Source organism: Erinaceus europaeus, chromosome 12, assembly GCF_950295315.1.
Source record: "Erinaceus europaeus chromosome 12, mEriEur2.1, whole genome shotgun sequence".
Taxonomy (NCBI): Eukaryota; Metazoa; Chordata; class Mammalia; order Eulipotyphla; family Erinaceidae; genus Erinaceus; species Erinaceus europaeus.
The window spans coordinates 25,115,164-25,132,642 of record NC_080173.1 but is presented as its reverse complement, the minus strand read 5'-3'; the positions used below and the strand labels follow the sequence as shown (position 1 = coordinate 25,132,642).

At 40.9% G+C, this 17,479-nt stretch overlaps 1 protein-coding gene across 3 annotated transcripts in view; it reads right to left on the bottom strand.

Annotated features, from left to right (window-relative positions):
• Positions 1 to 17,479, bottom strand: part of PRICKLE2 (prickle planar cell polarity protein 2) — a 411,818-nt gene that overhangs the window by 192,057 nt on the left and 202,282 nt on the right. The window contains exon 1 of one of the 3 annotated variants that reach the window (XM_016187079.2): positions 6,909 to 7,195. The exons of the other annotated variants lie outside the window; for them this stretch is intronic. The gene's annotated coding sequence lies outside the window, so the exon portion shown is untranslated. Of the gene's footprint in view, positions 1 to 6,908; positions 7,196 to 17,479 lie in introns of those variants that run through there. 3 annotated transcript variants of the gene reach the window in all.

The following is a 17,479-nucleotide window of genomic DNA, read 5'->3' as shown; positions in this document are numbered from 1 at the left end:
GTCCTGGTACATAACAGGCAACATATAAATGTGATGCTCTAGTGTTATCTCTATGCCTGCCCTCCCCCTTAAAAATTAAAGCCAAGGTCATGTTAAAGAAGACAATGAATGTTCAGGTCCTGGAACATGATGGTGAAGGACGACCTAGGGAGGGGATTTGAGTGTTGTGTGAGAAATGTTATACATGTACCAACTACTGTATTTTACTGTAGACTCTAAACCATTAGTCCCCCCTCCCCAATAAAGAAAAGAAAAAAGAAGATAATGAGGAGAAATACTTGCATATAAAAATATGGAACTCTGAAGAGACATCGCTACTAAAGTTGCAAATTTGGTTGTTATCATGAACTAAGTGACATTAGCAAGGGAGCATAATTCAAATAAAGAAGGAACAAGATGAAAGAAGGTAACAGTAGACCAGCTTTTCAAGATCTATCAATAGTTTAGGAGAAAGACCAGCAATGGAAACTGATAAACTGAGGCTGGAGAATAGGAAAGAAAGAAGAAAGGTTCAAGGAGGAAGAATGATGCACTCAACCAGGTGCTCCTGATTGGATGAGAGGGAATGGCTGCCTCTCTTATTTAACTTTCCCTAAAACTCTGTGAGTAACACTATTCCCATTTTTACAGAGAAAAAAAATTGAGTTGCCAGTGATTTATCCAAAGACACAATGCTAATTAGTAGAGCTGATGCTCTGAAGTATAGAAGCTTCCTACAGCCCTTTGACAAATAAATAAAAATGGAAATATCTTATGACTTGGGGGCCAGGCTGTGGTGAGCCTGGTTGAGCTCACATGTCACAATGTGCAAGGACCCAGATCTAAGCCCCCAGTCCCCACCTTTGGGAGGAAAGCTTCACAAGTGGTGAAGCAATACTGCTAGTCTATCTATCTATCTATCTATCTATCTATCTATCTATCTATCTATCTATCTATCTCTCCCTCCCCTTCCTCTTGACTTCTGAATGTCTCTATCCAATAAATAAATAAATAAATAAAGAGTACAGTATTATTAAAAAAAGAAAGAGATAGCTTAGGATTCAAAAGACAGATACTACTTCAAAAGGATATATACACCCCTAATTTCATGGCAGTATTATTTACAATACTTAAAATAAGGATACAACCTGTATGTCCAATGACAGATAATTACATTAAACATACATATACATGGCCTATATATTCAGTGGAATACTACTCTACAACAAAAAAGAGAATATATTATTTTGAACAAAATGGATGTAACTCAAAAGGACTATGCTCAGTGAAATAAGAGAGGTAAGGGACAACTGCTAATGATGACATTCAGATATGACATGTACATGACTAAAGAAAATTAACTTGCTAAAAAATGGTAACCATATTATCTCCTAGACTTTGTGAAATCTATGAGGTGTGTATGTGGGGGGGGCATATAGGGATTAGAACTTTATTAGAGGGTGTTGATGACTTATATATACCATATGTGAGTTGTAAAATTATATCTGTCCCCAAGCTCCCAGGTTCAATCCTTAGCACCACAATAAACCACAGCTGAGAATTGTTCGGGTGTTTTTCTTTCTCTCTGTATTTGGGGGGAGGGGGGAGAGGAAGGAAGGAAGGGCAGGAGGGAAGAAAGGAAGAATGAAATTACTCCTCCGTAATCTTATAATTTTGAAAAACACTGTTAAATTACTAACAAAATTGAAAAGAAACTCTCCTCAGATGTTTCCTGAAGCATATTAATAGACTGCAAAGACAGGAATTGAACCTGGGGTCTCATATGTGTAACTCCTGTGCTCTACTGCAGAAAACTTCCCTGGCCACATGGGGAAATACTTTATGAATATATTTAATTTCAACTATGTTTTCTTTCATTAAGCATATATCTCATAACTTCCCAATTAATATATAAAAAGAAGAGTTGGAGTTTAAGTATGGAAAGTTGAATTTATGACTAAGAATTCCTTTCGGAGTATAGCTCAACTTGTCAACACCCATGTTCAGTGGGGATATAATACAGAAGCCAGACCTTCCACCTTCTGTACTCCATAATGACCCTTGGTCCATGTTCCCAGAGGGATAAAGAATAGGAAAGCTATCACGGGAGGGGATGGCATACGGAGTTCTGGTGATGGGAACTGTATGGAGTTGTACCCCTCTTATCATAAGGTTTTTGTCCATGTTTCCTTTTCATAAATAAAAAAATAAATAAATTTAAAAAAACACAAAAAAAATAGACTGCAAAGAAGTTAAGGGTTGTATTAGTATAGAGTTTGCAAGGTCAAAAGCTAAGTTTCACCACTTAGTGCCCTCAATCTTTAATATGCTAATACAAATGGTGATTCCTCAAAAGATAGATGTAGAATAATGCATGTTCTCAATACACATGGAATCATTTTCTGCTTTCTGTTTAAAAAAAACCAATTCAGCAAACAGGTGCTCTCAAGAAAACAGTAGGGGAATTGCTGCTAGGAGGTAACATGATCTTGTCTTAAAATGTGCTTTAACAATGTCTAAAGTGCTTCCACAGACGTTATGTCACTTGTACCCAAAGGACAAAAGAGTTGACATGAGCATTCTATTTTACAGGTAACGCAGGCAAAGCTCACGAGGTTAAGAGGTTACTCCTATATCATAATCGTGCAGCAATTAAGTCAGATAAATCAGCACCAGACCATGGGCCCAGAAGCTAGAGAAATCAAGGGGGAATCAAGAGGTCTAAAAGAATGAGGCTCTTCCTCATGTCCGTCTTCACAATATTGCTTCACAATATTCTCTTTGCTTTTGCTTTCAAGGGGAGTTTACTGGAGTTGGGGTAGTTTAGGCAAAAGACAGGAGTTGTAAGTTGTTGCATTAGGGAAAAGGCTCTAGTCTCACTGGAGAGATGTGGAAAAGTGTGTGAATATCAAAAATCAGAGTGGCACTGAAAATTGCAGATGGACCCATTGGAGGTTTCCAAAAGCTGGGGAAAGTTCCAAGTGGAAGCACCTCCCAAAGAGGTCAGTCTTGGTTCAGAAGTCAGACAACTCCAGGCAAATTAGTGGGGCACTCCCCAAGCACCAATATTAATGCTGAGATCACTATGCAGCCTTCCTGAGTCCTGCCAAAGAAGTTGCTTAGCAGAGGCCCTCATGCACTGCTACCTCCTAATATGCCAGCATCTTAAAGGAGCCTCTAGCAAACAGTTAAGTTGTCACTCATCCCATATTATAAAGAGAAAAAGAGAAGCCTCCCACAGACACACAGCCCCCAATCCACCAAGAGCATAAGCTTGAGCACATGGACTCAGGAGTTTCCATAGTTCAGCTCAGGTTACCTGCCCAGTTATTTAGTAGCTTTGTGACCCAGGGGAGTTACTAAACCATTCTGCGCCTAACCTCCCTCACCTGTGAAATGGGATGTTACTGTATTTCTAACAAAAACAAACAAAAAAGCAATGTGTGTCCCAAGACAGGGTTCAAAGTTGCACCTGAGTTATTCCTAAAAATGCAGATGTTCAGACCTTACCACAAACCTACTGTACAAACTCTCGGGGGATTTTCTTATGTGGAGTTGAGTCTGAGAAGGATCACAGAGACATTCAGTCTGTCAGCAAAACCACAGCAAGCTAACAGCTGTCATTCTGCTTATTACTCTTACGGTATATAAAATACAAATACCAGGCCTTTGCTCCAGGCTGGAGTACTCAAAATGTGAAATTATCTGAAACTCAACAAATACGCATTCCTAATTCTTAAAAGCCTGATCAAGAATCTCGATTGAAAGAAAGAAAGAAAGAAAGAAAACTGTTGTGTGAGTCATCACAGCAGTCTATAGGATGCGAGGAGACCGTTTGTCAAGAAATTGAGCAGCCATAATTTCCTTCAAAGAAAAGGCAGTATAAGAAGCAAACTCTGCAGATGTGACAAGCATGTCCTGTAGCCACTCCTTGGGGACTGCCATCTTGCCTAGGGAGGTGCTTTGTAAGAAGGGAAACCCCTTGCTGGGTGAATTGAAGAAGCAACTGGGAAACAATTCTCAGAGGCCTCTGGGCTAACCTTGCAGGGAAATCATTCAGAGTTTTCCCAGACAGTTAGTCCCACAGCACCTGCAAGTGTCTGCTCCCCCTCTTTACCCACATCTTCCATTCTTCTGAAGACATCCAGACATGGTCTTAAAAAAAAAAAAAAAGTCTCCTCCTCCCTGTCACCCAGAGCAGCGGGATAGGAAAAAAAAGAATGTCATCAAAACTCTGTAGGGTCATGAAATGCTAATAGTGACGGGTGGGGGTGGCGGTGAGGCCCTGGCCATTTGAATTTTGAGAAAATAAAAAAATAGTAAAGAGACTTTTTCAGAACATTACACTTAATATAATAACTTTCAATATGATCTCCATAAGGTTTTCATTATAGTCAATCAGGATTACCACTCTGTATTTCAGTGGGGCAGGGGGACCTATCTCCCCACCCCACTTCCTCTCATTGATGTCCAAATATCACAGAGAATTTACATTCACCCAGAGCTCTCCTATTTGATTATACAGGGAGGAAGTATTTAATGTGACTGGGTACTTTTCAGGAAAGATTAAGAGAACTGGCTTGGGGAATAGAGTACCTCTGAGATTCAGTTTTCCAAATTATTAAAAAGGCAGCTCAGTGTTTGCCTTGCTGCCTCTCCTCTGCAACACTGAGAAGCTGTAGGGTAAACTCAACACTGATCCACTTTGCCTTTGCTGTAAACAGCTCTACTCAGACCATAACTGCCACTATGGAGAATGGTGAGTTCAGACCTCTGTGTCTCTCATTCCCCAAGGTGTCTGTGTCCCTGAGGACAACACTTGAGAAAAGGAGCTAAGGGTTTTTCCTGTCAAGGCCAGTGAGGAAATGGGCTGGTGAAAAAAGACTGTCTCAAAAATCAGTTTTCATATTAAAAAGTTCATGAAGAAAATCAAAGGTTATTCTCACTTATTAAATGGAAGCACAACCCAGAAAATGAAAAAGAAAAAAGAAAGCTTGTTGATGGAGAAGTCTGAGAGACTGAAGAGGTTGAGGGTATCACTGCATAAAGATTATCTGGTAACAGAGCTTGCCTGTATTATATATACACTGAGGTGTGTACCATCTGAGGCTGATTCAGGAAAATACTCAAATCTCCTGGCAATTTCCTGCAGACAGGACGTTTAATCATCTCCAACCCTCCACCGCAAAAGAAAAAAAACTAAACCAAATGATTCACACTCTTAAAATGAATCTGCCTTCAGAGCAAGAACCGTTTTCTGCTCTTGAAAAGCAGCCACAATTTGTTATTCTAACAAAGTGTTCCTTTCCTCCAAACAGAAATAAAAAGTCACTGGAGGAGGACTTGTACTAATTTCTGTTCTGCATTTCTTGAAACTTCCAGTCAACAGTTTCTCCTGGCAGGTTCTCAGAAATCCACGGAGAGTTGGGTAGTCAGTGACTAAGAACACAGGATCATTTTTATAAGCCTCTCCACTAGCCCCCACTTCTTGGCCCCACAGGAAGATATTTTATTGTAGGACGAGCAGAAATAGCTGCACTTATAAATTCTTCACTGTTCAGCTCACTTGACACCTTTATCTGAATTGCCCAACAGCTGGGAAGATTTGGCAATTGATGACCTGAAAAGGCCTAAATCCTCCCCAAGTAGTATTTGCTCTGTCTGTTCATACAAGGCCATGTCCATCTCTCTAGTTACTCAACTAGTTCCACAGATAAAAACATCTGTTTGCAGAAAGAAGGGAACCCAAAGTACACAAATAATCCACACCACCTAAATAACTACAGACAAAGTCCAGCACAGCAAAATGAGAGCTGCTAAAAGTCAAAATAATTTAATATGGGTGGAAATAGAGTTTAGCAATCCATGCATCAGACTTGGCTCCAACTTTGGAAGACATTTCTTCCAGCTGAAAAAGGAAGGAAGGAAGGAAGGAAAGAAGGAAGGAAAGAAGGAAAAAAGAAAAAGGAAAAAGAGGAAAGGAAAAAAGAAAAAAAATTTGCATTAGGCTCCTAGCTTCCTAGTTAGGTACAGATTTCTGAGCAGGTTGGGGGCAAGTAGGGAGGATGCTTAAACAGCATCTTTTAAGTACTCCTTCCATGCCTATGGATATGTTTAGACTTAAACTTTTCTAATACAGCTACCTTGGCACCCCACATCTGCATGATCCCAATCCTCACCACACCCACACTCTCAACAGCTGAAGGTATATCCATAAATGTGGGAGATGCAAATTTGGTGACTTCCCTGAACACCCAACAGTTTGTGTCAGCCTTGGAGAGTTAAGAAGGGGGTGGGGTTCTTCCCCACCACACCAATTCAGAGAAAACACATGAACACACTCAAGAGTTGAATAATGACAAAAACCCACCAAAGGAAAAAAAAAAAAAAGGAATGAATTTTAAGAGTCCTAGGAAAATAAGTACTACAGAGCAAAAGAAGTAAAATTTTAAGTAGACCTTCCTGAGCACATTAAACACACACACACACACACACACATTTTTGTTCAGTAATCCATTAGTAATTCATTAGTAATCCACTTCTAATATTTGAGGAAAATAAATTGCTAGAGAATAAAGGAAGCGTAAACAGCCAGTTAAAAAAAATGTCCCAACACACACACACACACACACACACACACACACACACACACACACACACACACACACACACACACACCCTGTCTGGTGTTATAAGCATTATTACTTTTGGTTAATCAAGTGGCATCTCAGAAGCTGACACTGACGCCAAGCCAGCCCCACGTCCATCCCTAGGAGGACCCAGCCAGTGTCTGGGTGGCAAAGACATATTTTCTCTCAGTGACTTGGTTTCAGGTTCAAGGTTCCATTTGCATAGGGGGCCTGTAAAATCCAATAATAAGCTTACTCCCAAGCCCCTTCCTTGCAGCCCGGCCGCAGGGGTCCACTTACCAGGCTCAGCTTTGCATAGCTCGCCGCTGAGGCGCCTGTACCAAGAAGGCAGAACTTGGGGAGCTGAAGGAAAAGGAGGTCTCGCACCCAGGGGCTGGAGGTGAGACTGCTGCTAAGAAGCCCAGTGGGACGTCCGCCAACAACTGCCGGCAGCCTGAGGGGGCCCTGCTGGGGTTCCTTGCGAGGGGGCTGACATTCCCGGGCAGGGGCAGTTGCTCCAGTGCAGCTCCGCGGAGGCTCCGGATGCAGGAAAAGCACGCAGGTTCTGGGGAGAGAAGCTCCAAGCTCTCCAGGCTGCCTCCAGTGGCTTAAAGGGACGCCTCCCCTCAGTCCGCTTTGCTTATTGGTGAAAATCCCCAGCAACAGGCCAATCCTAGATCTGTTCCCAAATTGAGATTTCAATCAAAGGAGCTATTGCTTTAAAATTAGAAAGAGCTGATGGGGGGGGATGGGTCCCAAGCACCTTTCAGAAGTAGGAAGAAATCCTTAGCGCTGCTAGTAGTTATAAAGCAAGATTATACTGTGCAGAGCACACCTGGAAGACAGAGACCCTATATCTCCACCTCCCTCCACCCCTGCAATCCCACTCATCCAATTCAACATATGGTGCTGTAGGTTCTCTCTTCTAGGGAAAAGTCCCAAGTTATGTGTTTCCAGAGTCCCTCCATTATTCCCCCATTCCTCTTCCCCTTCCCACCTAGTCAGTTCCTTTAACCTGTAAATTCTGCAGGGGCAGGGGATGTTAGTGTCATTATACTAGGTCTCCCACCAGCACTGTGAGCTTTCAGTAAATACTTGTCAATGGAATGAAGGGTTGAATGAACACACACAAACACACACACACACACACACACACACACACACGGATATGGCATCTGCTATTTGTTGGATAAGACAACAAAAAATGATCATTAAGAGGTAATATTCACAAGGCCAAATGTTGACTTCAAGCAAAAAAGGTGTCCAAATTAGGTCTTCATGTTATATTAGTTATGTAAACTGTGCCTCAGTTTCCTTGCCTGGAAAAAAAAAAAAAACATTATCTTGAAATCTATCCCAAAGGTTATATTAGATCATGTCTGGGTCTAGAGGAAGTTTTCAAATAGTAGCTACAGATTACTGAATAGTCAGTAGCTGTTGTTATTACCAAAAGTAAAATAGAATTGCTGGAGGCTAGTGTCAGGACTGGTTTGACCGCTGGTTTGGCTTCTCTGTGAGTTCATGCATAGCCATTCATGAAACAGACATGAGCTAAGTGCCAACTCAGCTCCAGGCCCCATGCCAGGTACTAGGGTCATCAGTGAATGTGAAAGACCTTAACCATAAGGAACTCATAGTTGGATTAGGGTGGGTTAGGGTTCTCCAGAGAATGAATAAATATCTATTATAGAAATTGTCTCATGGACCAAAAAGTCTTATAATTTGTCATCTACAAACTGGAGAAGCAGGAAAGTCATTGAGATAATTCAGTCCCAGTGCAAAGAACTGACAGCAAGGGCCCAATGCTGTTAAATCTTACCTGACGCCAAATGCCTAAAACCAAGAGCATCAATGTCTAAAGGCAAAAGGATATGAATACTTCAGCTGAAGAAGAATAAAGTGACCTCTGCTATTTTGTTCCATCCAAACCTTCAAGGAATTAGATGATGCCCATGTATTTTGAAGAAGGCCATCTTCTTTAAGAAGTTTAGGGCTGGGTGGTACCACTGCTGGTTGAATGAACATGTTACAGTGCACAAGGACCCAGGTTCAAGCCCTGGTCCCCACAGGGGGAAAACTTTGCAAGTGGTAAAGCAGTGTTGTGTCTCTCTGTTTCCCTCTCAATCATCCCCTTCCCTCTCAATTTCTGGCTATCTCTATCCAATAAATGTAATTAAAAAAAAATTTAGTGGTCCAGGAGGTGGCGCAGTAGATAAAACATTGGACTCTCAAGCATGAGGTCCTCAGTTCGATCCCTGGCAGCACATGCACTAGAGTGATGTCTGGTTCTTTCTCTCTCTCCTCCTGTCTTTCTCAATAATAAGTAAATAAAATTTTTTTAAAAATTTTAAAAGAAGTTCACTAATGCATATGTTAATATCTTATAGAGACACCCTCACAGATGTACCCCCAAAATAATGTCTACCAGCCACTAGGGATTCTTCAACCCAGTCAAGTTGACACTAAATCACGGGCTAGAAGAGGAGACATAAATAAGGAACAGAGAATTATGTTATATGAGACTCATAGATATATGTACTGGAATGTTTTTATTGAGGAGTTTATAATACCAGAATAACCATAGACAATTAGCCAACAATAATGGGCAAATATATTGCTACATTCGTATGACTAAAAACTATGCAAGTTGCCATAGGAAAAAATAAAGGCAGAGGTAAGGACACTAATGAACTCCATTATATAATGCTAAGTGTGGTGCAGAGGATAAAATATATTTCCATTTGCATAAAGCTGAATGTACTATATATGCAAATTAACTATCTTGAATAAAAAAACTTCTGGAACTGTGCATAAAAATTATAAAAAGGTTATTATGGGACTGAGCTATCAATATGAGAGATAGCTCACCCAATAGAATACACATTTTGCACTGTGCAAGGACGCAGGTTTAAGATCCCTGCATCACATGGGAGCATACTCCCCATTCTCTATTTCTAAAATATTTTTATTTATTTGAGATAGAGACAGAGTGAAACTGAAAGGGACAGGAGAGATAGAGAGGTAAGGGTGAGATAAAGAGAGACATCAGCAGCACTGTTCTACCACTTGTGAAGCTTCAACCCTGCAGGTGGGGATAGGAACTTGAACCCAGTTCCTTGTGCACTGTAAGTAAGATCTGTGCTCAGCCAGGTGTTCCATTACTCCACCCCCTCTCACTGTCTATATAAAGAGAAAACAAAAAGTTCACTAGGAGCAGTAGAGTCCTGCAATCATGCAGGTGTGTGAACTTCCAGCAAAAAGCCAGGTGGCAAAAGAAAAACAAAAGTTTATCATAATCTGGCAAGGTGGTTTGAGAACTAGGCTAAGATGGGAAGCAGATTATCATTTTGTCACATGTCCTTGAGTAGTACTTTAATGTTAATGTTCTACCAGTAACTTTTAATGAGCTACTGGCTCTAGCAAGGTGGTATATGATGACAATATGAAAATTTCAATCCTTCAAATACACACATATGCTAGATGATATGTAACAAAAATTAATTTTCAGTTCACAGCTGGCTCACAATGAAGGAAACAAATAGGTGTTAGAAAGATGTGTTTTTTTTTTTAAATCAAGTTGTAAGGGATAGACCATGGTAAACAGGGCAGAGCATACACAGTACAGTATGTAAAGACCCAGGTTCAAGCCCCTGGTCCATCTGCATAGGAAGTTGTGGGGGGGCGGGGAGGAGCTGTTGTGAAGCAGTGTGCTACAGGTATTTCTCTCCTCCCCCCTCTTCCCTCTCAATTTCTCTGTCTTTATCAAGAACAAATAAATAAATGAAATGAAAACAATAAAATCTTTAGAAAAAGAAACCGAAAGGTAACTGGAAATAGGAATGATAAGCATGGGACATGTATGATGATGAGGTAGAAGGGGAGGTAGTTGGTGTCAGGGGTTCCTAGGGAGTAGAGTTGTATTGCTCATGTAGAAAGAAGACTTGTGACAAGTAGAAATAACTTTCTAGGGGATCCCTGCAGAAAATCAGGTACTCACTGAGGACTGTATCCAAGAGGAACAAATAAACTAGGAAAATGGACAAATGGCCCAATAAAATGTGTCTCATTGGGAGTCAGGCGGTAGCACAGCAGGTTAAGCACACGTGGCACAAAGTGCAAGGATGGGGGGTCAGGATCCCAGTTCAAGCCCCAGCTCCCCACCTGCAGTGGAGTATCTTCACAGGCAGTGAAGCAGGTCTACAGGTGTCTATCTTTCTCTTCCCCTCTCTGTCTTCCCTTCCTCTCTCAGTTTCTCTCTGTCCTATCCAACAATGACTACACCAATAAAACAACAAGGGCAACAAAAGGGAATAAATAAATATTTGTTAAAAAAAATGTGTCTCATTAACCAAGTTCCAAATAGGAGGAAAAACTTTAAGTTGTGAAATCAAAGCCCTAGGCCTATACCTTTATAGAATATGAACAACCAACTAATCAGGAACATCTAGCTGAAAAATTAACATGGCAATTGGTTCTATTCATCAGATGTCAGGAATTTCCCACAGAAGTAAAAGAAAATTTCTCAGGAGAATCATTTCCCCAATCAAGACTACTGTTGGTCCTACAAAACATGAGTCCCTAACAATAAGGACCAATGAAACTGACAAGTATGAGTGGCAGCAGATAAAGAGTCAGAGGTCTTAAACAAGACTCTGCAAAAGAAAATGAAATGGTGGTACAGTGGATAAGGTGCTAGGCTCTCAAGCATGAAGTCCTGAGTTCGGTCCCTGGCAGCACATGTACTAGAATGATATCTGATTCTTTCTCCTATCCCTCTCATATAAATAAATAAAATATTTTTAAAAACATGAAATAAAAAGAAAAAGACCCAAAGATTAAAAATGTTAAAGCTAGAATAGGAACTCTTAGAAGAGTAAAACATGTTTGTTTTTCCTCACAGATTCAGTAAAATTAAAAGCTCAATGGACAGATGAAACAAGAGGTTAGATACTGACAAAATGAGAAACATAAATGGGGACATTATGCAAAATAACTCACAAAGAGATAAAAAGTTGAAGACAATGAAAGAGATGCTACTTCTTCTTCTAGCGTTTGCCCTTCTTCCGTAGCCAGTTAATGGCTTTGAAAGTGACTGGGATCCATGTGGATTCAGTCGGCTAGGAAGGATCGTCAGTTTCCCCAATGAATGGGAACTCACGGGATGCACCACGGGAAGGTCGGTCCAATGTAAGAGATGTGAAGTATAGACTGAGATTAAGTATAGACTGTCTATTAAGAGGCAGGGAGAAAATGAAGACATTGAAGAAAGGTATAATGGCTAAGAAATTGCTAAAGTATAAAACTTAAACCTTAAGATTCAAGAAGCACAAGGCATCTGAAGCAGAATAATTAAACATAAGAACAGCAGCATTATAGATTTCATAAAAGGATAGTTAAAATAAAATCAAGTAGGGAAAAATGAGACAGTTTGATAATGCCATAAAAGGTAATCAGAAGGTACTTAGAGTAGAAGATTGACAGTTCTGTTATTTCACATGTAGGGCTGGGGCACTTGTCCCTGAGTCTTTCTTCCTTTGATGTTATGAATTCCAAACCACTTGAAGGCCTACCTCAAGGGTGGGGAATAGCCAGCCTGGCATGCTAATTTTTCACTTGATAATTTGGTATGGCCTGAGAGTGGTGTTATAAATATCCTAAAGACCCTTGGCAGAAAAAAGGTTTGCTACCCCTAGCCTAGTGGTACATTATATAGGGTGTCCACATACCAAGGCAAAGTGCCAGATGGGAGAGATGTGTCCATTCAATCATCAAAGGAACGTGAGTAAACTGGGAGGGAGGGAACCACAGAAGAACATTTCATCCAGCTTTGTAAAGAGCTCCTAGAGAAGATTTTCAGAGAAGGTGACACCTCCCCCACAGAGCTAGCAGCTTTAAAAAAAAAAGGGGGGGGCTGGGCGGTAGCACAGCGAGTTAAGCACATGTGGCACAAGGCGCAAGGACTGGCCTAGGCATCCTGGTTCAAGCCCCCGGCTCCCCACCTGTAGGGGAATCGCTTCACAGGTGACGAGGCAGGTCTGCAGGTGTCTGTCTTTCTCTCTTCCTTTCTGTCTTCTCCTCCTCTCTCCATTTCTCTCTGTCCTATCCAACAACGAAGGACATAAACAACAACAATAATAACCACAACAAGGCTACAACAACAAGGGCAAAAAAAATGGCCTCCAGGAGCAGTGGGCTCATGGTGTAGGCACTGAGCCCCAGCAATAACCCTGGAGGCAAAAAAAAAAAAAATCATTAAGCCTGGTTGGAAATCCTAGTACAGTCTCTTATTATCTTTTGATTTTGGCCAAGTTATGCAACTTTCCCAAGCTTCATCTGTCTTACCTATAGAATAAAATTCACACTACTCATCTTGGAGTTGTTTTGTGGTTTAGAGTTAATATATGTCCAGCATTTTGTAGCATACCTAGTCTATAATTAATTTTTTTACTAGATAAATAGCTAGAATTATTAGATGAAACAAAGTGCCTTGAGAAAAGAAATACTTTTTAATTTATAGATGGTTTTCTTCCAAAAGTTGGAGGAAATAAAACTCATTTTCAGGATGCTATTTTGAGGATGATAGAATATTACCCTTTTAATGGTGAATATTCATGACATCAAAATATAAAGAGCTATCAAATCTGGTCCTTTACAAAATCTAATTCCCCCCCCCCAAAATAAATGAAGGGTGTATATGTAAAATGGCATATACATTGTTCTCCTCATTATTAAATCCTGAAACAGTGGCAAAATTCTTCTATCACTAAAACTTCAGATTTCCAACCACATACCAAACTGGAAGCATTCAAGACTTGAAAAGCAAGGAATAAATTCTCCAGCTATTACTTGATAGGTTTGAATAAGTGGAATGAAAGATAGACAGAACATTCTGTACAGTCCAACCAATGATGCCAAGTTGCTGGGCTCTGCCAGTGCTTGATGGATAAGAACATAAGACAGGGGAGTCGGGCTGTAGCACAGCGGGTTAAGCGCAGATGGCGCAAAGCACAAGGACCGGCATAAGTATCCCGGTTCGAACCCCGGCTCCCCACCTGCAGGGGAGTTGCTTCACAGGCGGTGAAGCAGGTCTGCAGGTGTCTGTCTTTCTCTCATCCTCTCTGTCTTCCCCTCCTCTCTCCATTTCTCTCTGTCCTATCCAACAACAAAGCAACGTCAACAATGGCAATAATAACCGCAACGAGGATGCAACAACTAGGGCAACAAAAAGGGGGAAAAATGGCCTCCAGGAGTGGTGGATTCATCACCGAGCCCAGCAATAACCCTGGAGGAAAAAAAAAAAAAGGGAATAAATAAATAAAATAAATATTTAAAAAAAAAAAAAAGAACATAAGCCAGTTTGGCCAATCTGTAAGGATGGCTATTAAAGCAGGAATTAAAGCAGATGAAATCCAGTAGTGGCAAGGGTTGTGTTTACCTCTTGTTAGAAGCTCTGACAAGCATAATCCTAGAGAGGAATGAATTGACTAAATATATGCTTCCCATTTATTCTTTTATGTACCATTTAGCAATCACTAGCCTAATGTCTACTCGTGAAACAGGGTTTGCCTCAAATGCTGATTAAATATGGCAAAACACAGTAGGCCTGCCCTCAAGTAGCATAAAATGTAATGATTTTGTTGAGGGAGAGAAGGCACGACAAACACTGATTAATACTGCCTCATTCTCTGGAGGGAGGCTGGGTCACTCTACTCTGTGACATGAGGAAAAAGACACCACGCAACCTATGGTCATGGCCCCAGCTGTGATCAGAGTGAGCTTAAACTGACAGGGACCTAGAGGTCATACAACCTCCTTGGTAAATATTAAATATTAATAGTTTGTATATATATAAATCTTATATTTCAATATGGGACTCACTCTCTACATTAATCCAGTTCTCAAATCCCACACTCTAATACCATCCTCCCATATATTTCTCAATTCTGCCTTTATGGCAATAGCTCAAAGATCATTAGAGTCCTAATATCTTAGAAATGCTTATATCTCCACTATTCCAACCTTTGGGTCTGTGATTGTTCAACAATTTGTTTGGCTTTGTATGTTAACTCTCTTTTCAGCCACCAGGTCCCAGATACCATCAGGATGCCGACCAGGTGTCCCTGGACTGAACACCCCACCAATGTGTCCTGGAGCTCAGCTTCCCCAGAAACCCACCCTACTAGGGAAAGAGAGAGGCAGACCGGGAGTATGGATCAACCAGTCAACACCCATGTTCAGTGGGGAAGCAATTACAGAAGCCAGACCTTCCACCTTCTGCAACCCACAAAGACCCTGGGTCCATACTCCCAGAAGGATAGAGAATGGGAAAGCTATTGGGGAGGGGATGGGATATTGAGATTGGGTGGCGGGAATTGTGTGGAATTGTACCACTCCTATCCTATAGTCTTGTTAATGTTTCCTTTCTTAAATAAATAAATAAAAAATAAAACAAAAGAAATGCTTATATCTAAATAGATATCATAGCTACCTCTCATCTTGAGTTTCTTCACTCTAGCTGACTCTACTCTTATACTCTGGCCCCCTATTTATTAACCATTTGTTTGCCTTGTTACCTTTCCGTTGTCAAGTCCCAGTTGCTACCAGACCGCACCTTGACCTCCCTGCCCTGCACCATGTAGCTACATGGTGAAGTGTCCAGAGACCTCATCTTTTCAGAGCCCTGCGCTACTAAGGAAATATTAAGGACAATACAGGTTTGTCTAGGAGTATGGACCAGGCCCACATGTCTACAGGAAGCAGTTACAGAAGCACAAAACTCTGTCCTTCAACATCTCCCCCCAAAATTTGGGGTTCATGCTCCTGGGGGAAAATGTTGAGGGAAAGAATGCTCCACCTAGAATTGCGAGTGGTTGCAGGCGTAGGTGGGCCCTTTGGCTTTAAAGGATGTGAACCTTTGCGGACACATTCTCTCTCCCAGGACCATCACGAGAGCTATATGTAAGTCAGTTTTCAGTCCCCTTTCTTTCTCCTTTTTTCTCTCTCTCTCCCTCTCCCTTTCCATCTCTCTCTCTCTTTCTGTCTCTCTCTTTCCTAACATGTTTTCACATCCAATAAAGTTTAATTTACCTGAATAATCAGGCTTTCCATCAATTCTTTGTTGGAAAAATGCAGTTACAGAATGGGGGATAGATGCTTTGTGCCCCTCCCCCCACTCCATTCTTTTAACAATTTGAAATGCTCTTCTCTTGAAACTGCACATGCCTTCCAAATTCCTCCTTCTATCATGCAATGGCTAACATAAAGACTAATAAGCACTGGTGTGTTTCAGAGTGGCAGACTTCATCTTTTGGGCTAGCATTGATTGATTAGTAATGGCTTCCTGGAGTGCTGACTTGATGAGAAGTCTGAAGTTACCTTTGACAGCAGGAAAGCACACTGATTGATTAGTAATGTCTGTTGTGTGGATGGAGAAGGAGTGACAGCACAAGTGGTATAAATTTGACATCTCTCATCTATTCCAGCCTCCTCATTCCACAGATGTGAAAACAGAACAGATCTTTCTTCCTGTGGCATTTTAAATTCAGCAACACTATCAGGGGCAACCGAGGAGAACCTCCATATCTAAAATGGTGCTGAAAGTGAGAAAAAAAAATCAATAGCTTGGAATATTTCTGATGAGTTTTTAAGATATGAACTCAAATCCTTTAGCAGCCTTTGTATTCTAAAGCAAGCTGACTAAAAGAAGAAAGCAACTGACTTTGATCTCCTGTTTAGTTACAAAGTGCTTCCCCCATAGCCCCCAGTTATACAGAAGCTTATATTAAATATACATAATTTAAGTATCCTTAAGGGTTTAAAGTGTATTAGAAGACAGAATTGCATATAAAGCAATTATATTTAAGAAATTAAAAAATAATGCATATAAGAGCAATTAACATGCTATTTAAGAAAAGACCACAATTTTTATCACTTTATTCAATGCTACTGGTATCAACAGCAAGACAAAGGAAAAGAAAATCGCCTATTTATTTTCATACAGACACTTTATATCCTGGGGACTCTGTAACACTAACTAAGGAGATAGGGTCTGTCCCCATAAGCTTTTCCACATCAACATTCACAACCATCACCCAGCTCAATCATACCAAATATAGATTCATTCATTACAAAGGACAGAATGGCATAAAGGGACAACAACTCAACATCCTTCAAAACTATGAGCCCTATCTTTTTCCAAACTATGGCTATGAACTATTTTTCCTCATGCAAAATGATTTTAATCCCTTTTTGTCCCAGCCAATCAAAATGTGGCATCTCAATTATGTTTCAGTGGGGAATTGTCAGTGCTGCTAGGTGAGATACAATTACGTAAGAAAACACCCCAAGCTTTTCAGAGAAACATGTCAAGAAATGTAAGGCAAAAATGACAAGTCAACTGATACTTACTTTAAAATACTTAAGGGGGGCGGGTCGGGCAGTAGCACAGCAGATTAAGGGCATATGGCACAAAGCTCAAGGACTGGCCCAAGGATCTGGGCTTGAGCCCCTGGCTCCCCACCTGCAGGGGGTCTCTTCACAAGCAGTGAAGCAGGTCTGCAGGTGTCTATCTTTTTCTCCCCCTCTGCCTCCCCTCCTCTCTCCATTTCTCTCTGTCCTATCCAACAACAATGGCATAAATAACAACAATAATAATAACCACAACAACGATAAAACAACAGGGGCAACAAAAAGGGAAAAAAATAGCCTCCAGGAGCAGTGGATTCGTGGTGCAGGCATCAAACCCCAGCAATAACCCTGGGGGCAAAAACAAACAAAAACTTAAGAAGGGGTCTAGCAAGATGACTCCCCCAAATAGTGCACCTGCCCAGCCTTGTATACCACCTGGGTTCAAGTCCAGTCCCCCGTTTGCT